This window comes from Mus pahari, chromosome 18 (assembly GCF_900095145.1).
Source record: "Mus pahari chromosome 18, PAHARI_EIJ_v1.1, whole genome shotgun sequence".
Classification (NCBI taxonomy): domain Eukaryota; kingdom Metazoa; phylum Chordata; class Mammalia; order Rodentia; family Muridae; genus Mus; species Mus pahari.
Genome location: NC_034607.1, coordinates 35827524 through 35836742, shown reverse-complemented (window position 1 = coordinate 35836742; position 9219 = coordinate 35827524). Strand labels below are relative to the sequence as shown.

General features: G+C 41.9%; 1 long non-coding RNA gene across 1 annotated transcript in view; it reads right to left on the bottom strand.

Annotated features, from left to right (window-relative positions):
- The window catches only part of LOC110335404, a 14066-nt gene extending 5078 nt beyond the window's left edge, over positions 1–8988 (bottom strand). Inside the window, exons 1-2 of the long non-coding RNA XR_002381166.1 lie at positions 8955–8988; positions 6145–6368 (exon numbers count right to left, since the gene is read on the bottom strand). This is a non-coding gene — a long non-coding RNA (uncharacterized LOC110335404). The remainder of the gene's footprint in view (positions 1–6144; positions 6369–8954) is intronic.
- Between the last annotated feature and the right edge of the window lie 231 nt (positions 8989–9219).

Sequence of the window (9219 nt, the reverse complement as noted above, 5' to 3'; positions counted from 1 at the left end):
CCCGGCTACTCTGGAGGAGTGATGTGGGATGATCACTTGGTTTATGAGTTCAAGACCAGCCTAGGGAACATAACAGAAGGAATCTATCTTAAAAAAGAGGAGAGAGAGAGAGAGAGAGAGAGAGAGAGAGAGAGAGAGAGAGAGAGAGAGAGAGAAGTGGAATGTTTCCAGTGCATTTTATTCTTCACTTAGAAAACAGAGGCATGGCTCACTGCCATCTTTGTCAATTTATTTAAAGAGACAATAAAGGGCAAAACCCAGGTAATGTATCACAGAGCTGATACAAATTAATTCTACATTTCTGAGTCGGTTTCTGTTTTCTGTATCTCTACCTCCACTGCCTTTATAGCTCACTAGCTAGTCAGTACTTATCTCTTGAGTGCTTGCCCTGGCTTCTGTTTTATTTTCTAATAGAAGAAAGACCTTTTTGTGTCATGGAAATATGTGTAGAGAAATTTTAATCCAGCAATACGATTACTCTGGCAAGGGATCACATCTAAAGATATGATCTAGCTGCAAGGCAGACATGCCGCGGATTGCAGTATGATCTGGCTAGAGTACAGATATGCCTTTAGTATACACCTTTAATCTCTAAAGGTTAGTTTGTAGAAGGAAGCAGCCATGTTTGAAAATCATGTCTAACTGAGGGGCAGACAAAGTGACAAATCAGAAAAGAATTTGACAGAATGAGTCAGAGATGGGATCCACACAACTCACACAAGAACAGCAGAGAAAGAGGGACTACTCAAGAGCCTTGAGGAAGAAAAAAAAGGTGTGGTGGGTGGTATGTGTGTGTGTGTGTGGGGGCAGTTTTAATGGGATAGTTTTACAGAGCAGGTTACAGAAAGAACAAGTTAGATACAAGTGAAGACAGAATGAGCCAGAGAATGAGAAGAAGCCAGAAGATTAGAACAGATTGTCAAAATTAGTATGAGTCCAAGTAGAGCAATTTGCCGCGGACTGGACTCAGTGGGTCCCTCAACCTGCAGGAAATCAGGGTCCTGGTATTCAGGTAGGCAAGGAGTTGGTGGGGGTGACAAACAGACACTGACACAGAGAGAGTGCTGTATCTGAATGTAATTTCTCAAAGCGAGCATCAGACTTATATTAAGGTCATCCAAGGGAGATTGAGGTTACCCGATGCAAAATGACTTTTACACAAAACAGGAATGCATACATAAAAGCAAACAGGAACCAACTGTGATAAAAAATCAATGTTAATCACTGGGATTATCATTGGGATTAGCAGACCCACCTAAGGTCATTTTATTCTTAAAAGCCAGGGGCAAGGGCTTCATGCCCTTGCCATAGTTCCAATTCTAGTCTGTTGTATAATCCACCTTCCCCTTAGGTCATTGTAAATTCTTGTGTATGGGAGTGACTCAGCTATTGTTCTAAGTATTTACTCTAGTTCCTTCTTAGACCACAACCTTTCTTCTTCCTAGGCCATTGTAAATTCCTGTGTATGGGAATGATTCAGCTGGTTTTTTTGGTTGTTGTTGTTGTTGTTTTGTTTTTTAAGATTTATTTATTCATTATATGTAAGTACACTGTAGCTGTCTTCAGACACTCCAGAAGAGGGAGTCAGATCTCATTACCATTGGTTGTGAGCCACCATGTGGTTGCTGGGAATTGAACTCAGGACCTTCAGAAGAGCAGTCAGTGCTCTTAACCTCTGAGCCATCTCTCCAGCCCCTCGGCTGTTGTTTTAAGTATACTTTGTAGACTAGCCCTGAGATTTCTAGCTCTATTCCAGTAAATTGTAATGCCTGATTTCTTTCACTGTCTCTCTGTCAACACTGGAGGCTTTTCATTTGAATGAGTAGCATTCTTACAAAAAATCAAAGCCCAAGGTTGGCTCAACAATTTTCTAGGATATTGGAACATTGGAGGAGGCTAATCTAATTTAGCTATATGTCAAAATCATTCCTTAGAGGCACTTATAATAAAACAACATCGAAGGAAAGCACACAGATCCGTTCACCGACTAACGCAAGGGCAGGTTTGGAGCATTCGTTTTACAGGATGCCAAGGCTCCAGGAGACTAAGTTTCCATGAAACTTTTTTTTTCTCAGAACTGCATCCAAGCTTTTGGGCCTGTCATACGGTTTCCACTTGAGTGGGTGTGGCAGCAATTGAGACAGAAGCAAAGAGAAGCCAGATTGAATCAGTCAGCTTGGAAGATTAGATTATATGAAGGCTAGAAGCTTCCAGGTCCAGGCCAAGGGATAGTGAAAATAGGAAAGGAAATGAATGCTCTGAGTTCAGCCCAAACCATGTATTCCCACAGCTTTGATGTGGCTCTCATCTCATCACTTCATCTGGGGAAATGAAAGTGTCACAAGTATGGAATCTGATAAAGAAATAACGTTGAAAAAAACTGTCTAAATATCACCGAGTTTACAGGGATATAATCTCACCCCATTTCTAAGCACAAATGTTTGCCTTAGCACTATGCCATTTGGATGACATTTAGTTTTGTACAGAAAAGGAATCTATCAACAGAGCAAACAGGTGGCCCACATGATGGGAGAAAGTCTTTCTCAACTATACCTCATATCAGGGTGCTAATATCCAGACTTTGTGAAGAATTGCACACATAAAACACAAAAAGAATCAAAAAGTATCTAGGCTAAGGAAGGTTCTTACAGAAGGATAAAAGTATGCTATTTGAAGGGTTGATAGGAGGGCCTGGTTTCAGTCAACAGGCTATTAGGGATATAGGATGAGTGGACTGTCAAATCCAGTCTTTGTGCTGTGGTGGTCAGGGTCACATCTGAGTACATTCCACATGATCAGCAGGCAGTCTTTGTGTTAGGAGTGAATTATCTATTCACTCTTTGATGGTCTCTAAACAGACAATGTAGCGAATAGCAGAGAACTTGGATCCCAGAGGGGGCCCACACAGTGTTTTAAAGGTGTCTTCCGAAGTGTTACCTTCTTCCACAGCGGCATAGCCTCTCCTATTGTTGTCCTGTCTCATGAATGGATACTGTGTTCAAGGGCAAACTGAACAAAATAGATAAAAGCACCTTTGTGCTTGTATAATTTGAGGTCAGGACTTTCGCTGTCACAGTCTCTATTAAGTACAAGATGATAGGGTGAGGTAAAAAAAAAAAAACAAGGGTTTTGCTACTTTACAATAATTGCAGGGAGATAAAGCACTTCGACAGGAAGTGGGATATGCCAATGGGGGAGCCCATTCTGTTCTATTCCCATGCCTATAATTTCAGTGACACCTGAAGGAAGGTTGAAGTTTCAAAAGCACCACGGATCCCCAGTCCTGTCACTGAAAGCTTCAAGTTGCAGGTGAACACATAAAACGAATCTTCCTCCTGCCTGAAGAGTGACCCCCAGATGACTCTACAGTAGACCATCTCACAAGGATAGCTAATGTTGGGCTCTTCTCTTTCTTATCTACCACGGTCTATTTTATGTTCCTCGTTATCAATCTCCAACTCCTACCTTTAAGTATGTAGGACTGTTCAGGTATTAAGTTCTACTACGAAGTTATTAAGGACAATTAAAACGTTAAGTTCTACCTGATTACAGAATGGTTTAATTGAAAAAAAGATGTATTAATTTGTATTTTTAAATATATATTGGTATTTTCCCTGTACTACATTACATGCATGCATGCCAGAAAAGGGCATTAGAAGAGGGTGTTAGATTCTTTGGAACTGGAGTTACAGACAGCTGCCGTCTGGGTGTTGGGAATGGAACCTGAGTCTTCTGGAAGAGCAACAGTTGCTTTTAACCTCTGAGCCATTTCTCCAGCCCCTATTTCTTTTCCTTGAAGATGGACTTTGGCATGGCCCAGATTGACCTTGTGTAGCGTGCAGGGGTCACTCAATTCAAGTCTTACTGTTAGAAACACAAAGGAATTTGGTAGACATTGAAGGTGATTAATGAAGGACTCTGACTAGATTCTTGGGGAAATTGGACAATTTAAGTAGATGTGGAGTCAAGAGAAGAGAGTTTGGGGAGTCTAGGAGCAGATCCTTCTCACTCAAAAGGCATCTCAGAGCCCTAACCCAATACCTCTGAAGCCAACATATTTGGCAATGGTTGCTACCTACGCAAGGAGGAAAGAGTTCATGATAGAACACGATCATTCATAACGCCAGTATGACCAGTGTCCCTATGGGAAGAGAATGACACACAGATGAAGAGTTGAGAACGTCACATGACAGTGGAGTCAGAGATTTGACTCGGTGTGTCTTCAAGCAGAGGTGCACCAAGGATCGCTGCAGAATATTCGAAGCAGGAAGCAGCAAGAAGCTGCGTCTCTGACACAGATTTCCAAGGGGGCGTGGCCCTGCCAGTGCCCGCACCTTAGAGCTCTGCACCTCAGACCTAATATCTTTATTAAGCCACTGTCTGTATTACCAGGAAGCAGATTCACCATCCACACACCCATCTGTCATAGCTGTGATCATATCTCTGTTTACCCATTTGTTCTTTAATGAACTACTTCAAATGGCAACAATTGCCACGTATAGATGATTTACAGTGGACTGATTTCGATCCCACTGTCCCTAGCTGAAAATGTGTGGAACTCACCAAGCCTACTGGACATGGTCGCCCAGCGAACCAGGACCCTGCAGAGCTCTTGTTGGTTCTGATCATGCTTATAGAACAGTAAGGTAGTTTTGACTGCTTCCCTTAGCTCAGCATCATAATGATCAAACAAAACCAAACAATAACAACAACAACAACAACAAAAATGGACTGAAAATCACTAGCCTAGAAAAATGGCCAAAATTAAAAATTCCAAGCCGGGTATGGTGGCACACGCCTTTAATCCCAGCACTCGGGAGGCAGAGGCAGGCGGGTTTCTGAGTTCGAGGCTAGCCTGGTCTACAGAGTGAGTTCCAGGACAGCTAGGGCTACACAGAGAAACCCTGTCTCGAACAACAACAACAACAACAAAAAACCCAAAAAAACAAAAAACAAAACAAAAAAATTTCAAGTATGTTTTCTACCAAATACATATTATTTTGTTCCATCATAACGTTTAAAAAAAAGATCACTGTTGACAAATAAATTAAGGATTTCCATAAATCCTGGGTGCAGGTATCTCTCAGCAGGCAAAGATGGGAAAGATACTTTCTCTAGTTCTAAAGTGTATGTATGTATGCATGTATATATTGTATGTACAGACTTAATTTTTTTTTATACAGAGCCTTACTATGTAGACTTGCTATGTCACCCAGGTTGTGCTGGAAGCTACCAAGATCACCGGCTCCTACCTCAAGTGCCAGGATTGATGGCACATGGTACCACAGCAGGCCAAAGATTTTCATCTCAGAAGACAAGGCCATCTGGGCATGCCAGAGGGGTTTTCTGCTGTGTGGAGATGGGTGGGGTGGGGTGGATGATAACCTTGAAAGACCTTGCAGTGAACAAACTCGAGAAGAAGATAGAAATAGTGGAAATGGATATCAGACACCAGAATAGAAAATGCAGTGTTGAAAGGGAATTTAAAATGTATCCATTCTGTCTCTTAGATATAGATACAGAAATGGGTGCCTTCATGGGCTATCACCCATCCAGCGTCTCAGAACTCAAGGAGGAGCCAGGCAAATGCCAAGGTGAAGAAAGCCTCTGTGTACCATGTGTGCTCCACACGAATGCTTTGTCTACACCTTCTTCCTTACCCTTAAACATAGCCCACAGATAAGGAAGCTTAAGGTTCAGGGAGGAAGGGTGATTTGTTTAGGTAAAGACTGTCTATGAGATGAGAGTGGATGAAAGCCCGTCAGAGCTGGAAAGCAGCTTTAGCACTTTGCGTCTTACAACAAGCTACAAAGTCCAACAGTTTCTGATCTAATTTTCTTTCCTTTTGAACACCTGGCCTTACAGCAACTTATAAAATATCAGATGGAAATGAGACAATATTTTGTAATGTAAATGTGAAAACTCCTTGAAGAAAATTAGAATTAAAATTGTAATGGTGCCTTTAGGCCTTACAGCCTTTTTACAGAATGTACTATTCATAGATCACCTGAATAACACAAGAATATTCATGTACTCATACAAATATTGGAATTAAATTACCATCCCTATTTGTCGCAGACAAGGGGACATCTTTCAAAGATCTGAGGAAAAAAAACAAAATGAAAGTTATTGTTTTATACTTACGTTTAGAGTAGTTTTGATACTAAGATTATTCAGAGACAAGCTTATCTCATACTCTCACTGTGGGGTTAACATCCAGAATGGAATCAGGGTAGAGTTATAGACGCAATGCCACAGGCGTCAGTATGCAAAGACCCCACAGTTTATACAGGTCAAGAACTGTAAACTTCTCACCAACTAATGTCACCCTAGTGTGAGAGGGCATCTCCTGAAGCATGAAGAAGCATCTCTCGTCGAAATTGAAATTATAAATAGCTTAACTAAAGGACTAAATGAGTTCAGTCCAAAATTCAGAAGCACATACGCGATCAGTGGGACTTTTCACGGGAATAAAGTCCTAGGCTCTAGGTTGCTCTTGCAATCTCTCATAAGGAAATTGCCATCTCTTTTTCATACGCCACACGCCATCTATATTTGGCAATTGTGGCAGATGCCCAGTAGATGACACAGCTATCTGCTGAGACTAGTGAAGGAAGCACCTTCCTTGGGGCTCACAGTGATGTCAACAGTGCAAAGACATCCAGGAAGCAAAGCCCTTGAGAGTCACTATCTTAAGACACATTTCACTTTCTGAAAGAAATACCTTATTTATTTATCTCCATGTGTGCATGCATGTGTACGAAACAGTGGGCTTGCGGCGGTCAGGAAACAGCTTGCACAAGTCGGTGCTCTCCTTCCACCACGTGCGTTCTAGAATTGAACTCAGGTGGTCAGGCTTGGCAACAATCCGCCATTACCTGCCTAGCCACGTCACCTGCTCGGTGAACCTGCTTTAGAACACAACACTACAAACAGCTCCAGGGCTACTCAACAGGACTAGAATTATCCAGGTGTGTTATGCACGTTTCCAATTTTCTATTTTCAGCAAAGTCCAAGCCAATGAACCTAAGAAGGGAAGAGTGAAACCAGCTTTGGTGGTTTCACTCCCGGACACGGTCCACTGCCCTGGGGCTGTTCACAACATAATACATCCGTTGGGAGTGGGTAGCAGAGGTGCCTCAATTACCTTACTGATGGATTCAGAGGGGTAAGAGGCTAGCCTTCTATCACCCTTTCCAGGGTGTGCCCTCTGTGTCCCAGAACCTCCCACTAGACCCTAGTTATCAAATAGAGACTTCCACCTTCCAACGGCACCAAACTGAAGACTGAATGTTGACTTCTGGAGGGTGGGAAGCTTTCAAGTTCCAAACTACAGCAGAAACGTCTCATGCAGCATACAGAGAACGTCTGGCCTTCACTCTTCAGACATAAACTGTGGCACCAGGAAGCATTCGTGAACCCCAAAAGACCACCAAGGAGCCGATTCCAATACAATCATGCTGGGGTCTCTTTATTCAAGCCTGAGCTTGAGCCATGCTACCTCTATGATGCAGCAGAATGGGAGAGTGCAGCAGAGAGCCCAGTTTCAGGAAAGAATTTATAGATAGAGTCAAGAAGGGATTTTCTAGCCTGGCACATATTTGATTGGGGGACCATTATGGCCTTTAACATGATTGGCCAGTGCTGGCATCCAAACCACAAACTCAACTTCCTCCTGATTGGTGGTTGTTAGAAAGTGACGTGTCAGGCGTAGTAGGCTTCTAACTTGGAGGTGCAGATTTGTTGGGGGAATAACCTGGAAATTGGTGTTAGACTTAGGTCTTGTTGGGGGTTAACCTGGAAACTGGTGCTAGATGTAGGTCTTGTTGGAGAGTGACCTGGAAACCGGTGTTAGGGACCAGGACCTGTTAGTTAACTCAAGTTCAAACTTAGGTCAGGTTCTCTAAGATGGAGTCTGTACCCAAAAGATCTGGTCTCTCAAAAACTATTGCAGACTATAACACATATTTCAGAGGTTGTTAGATAATTATTTTAAGATAATCAAATGTAAGGAAGATTTGCTGCTACTGATCTCTTCCTTGAGTGTATTTAAAGAAAAAGTCATCCAAATGCCTTATTAGAGCAATGTCAGATGCGCTGTCTGCATGGCGGATGCTGTGCCGTTCAGGAGTGGTGAATAAAAATGTAAGAGCATCTTACTTAAAAACATAGTTACTTTTAAGACGGTTTCATAAAAATATACTAGCATTGTGTGGGTGGCCGTACTAATTTGCCCTTTGGAGGCTATAAAAGCATTTTCTGGCTAAATTTTCTTGTATCTAAATCTCTAGTCTACTACTTGCTATTTTGAAACTTCAAAGTTCCTGTCACATTGTAAGAATGTGGAATGAAACATGTACAGTAACTTGACAGGCAGGTCATTAAATATAAAGTCAGACCCAGTAATAGGAGCCCCTAAAAATAACTACTTGTTCAGGCTCTGCAGGCTGCTGTGAACTTGCAGTCAGCTCTTGACTGGATAACGTTTTGCAATAATTGTGGATTTAATTTTTCAAAGGAAACAATGCTCTAAAGTAACAAAATGTATTCAATCATTTTTAAACCATTTCTCCCATACTGTCCATTAGGTGTATTACAAACAGGATATCTGCATAGGTGTATTACAAACACGATATCTGCATAGGTGTATTACAAACAGGATATCTGCATAGGTGTATTACAAACAGGATATCTGCATAGGTGTATTACAAACAGGATATCTTCATAGGTGTATTACAAACAGGATATCTGCATAGGTGTATTACAAACACGATATCTGCAGTCCTCAAGCTCAATCATCAGCTCCAAGTTGATGATCTAAATGTGAATCTTTAAAAACAACACCCTCTCTCCCTCCCTCCCCCTTTTCAGGAGTCTCTTATTTTTTCCCATTGTCCCCCCCCCCCAACCTCCCTCCCTCCTTCCCATCAGGTCCCCTGGAGTGGAGCTCTTACCTGCTGAGCCTTCTCACCACCACAAGAGAGTCTTGCCTCAGGATTATGATCCTGGCTCTAGAAAAGATACTCGAGATTTGACTGTCCCTCATTCTTTCTGTTAACTGATCACACACACACACACACACACACACACACACACACACAAAAGAAAGAAAGAAAGAAAGAAAGAAAGAAAGAAAGAAAGAAAGAAAGAAAGAAAGAAAGAAAGAAAGAAAGAAAAGGGAAACTCATCCACAAGTCAGGAAATTACTGGAAACTGAAT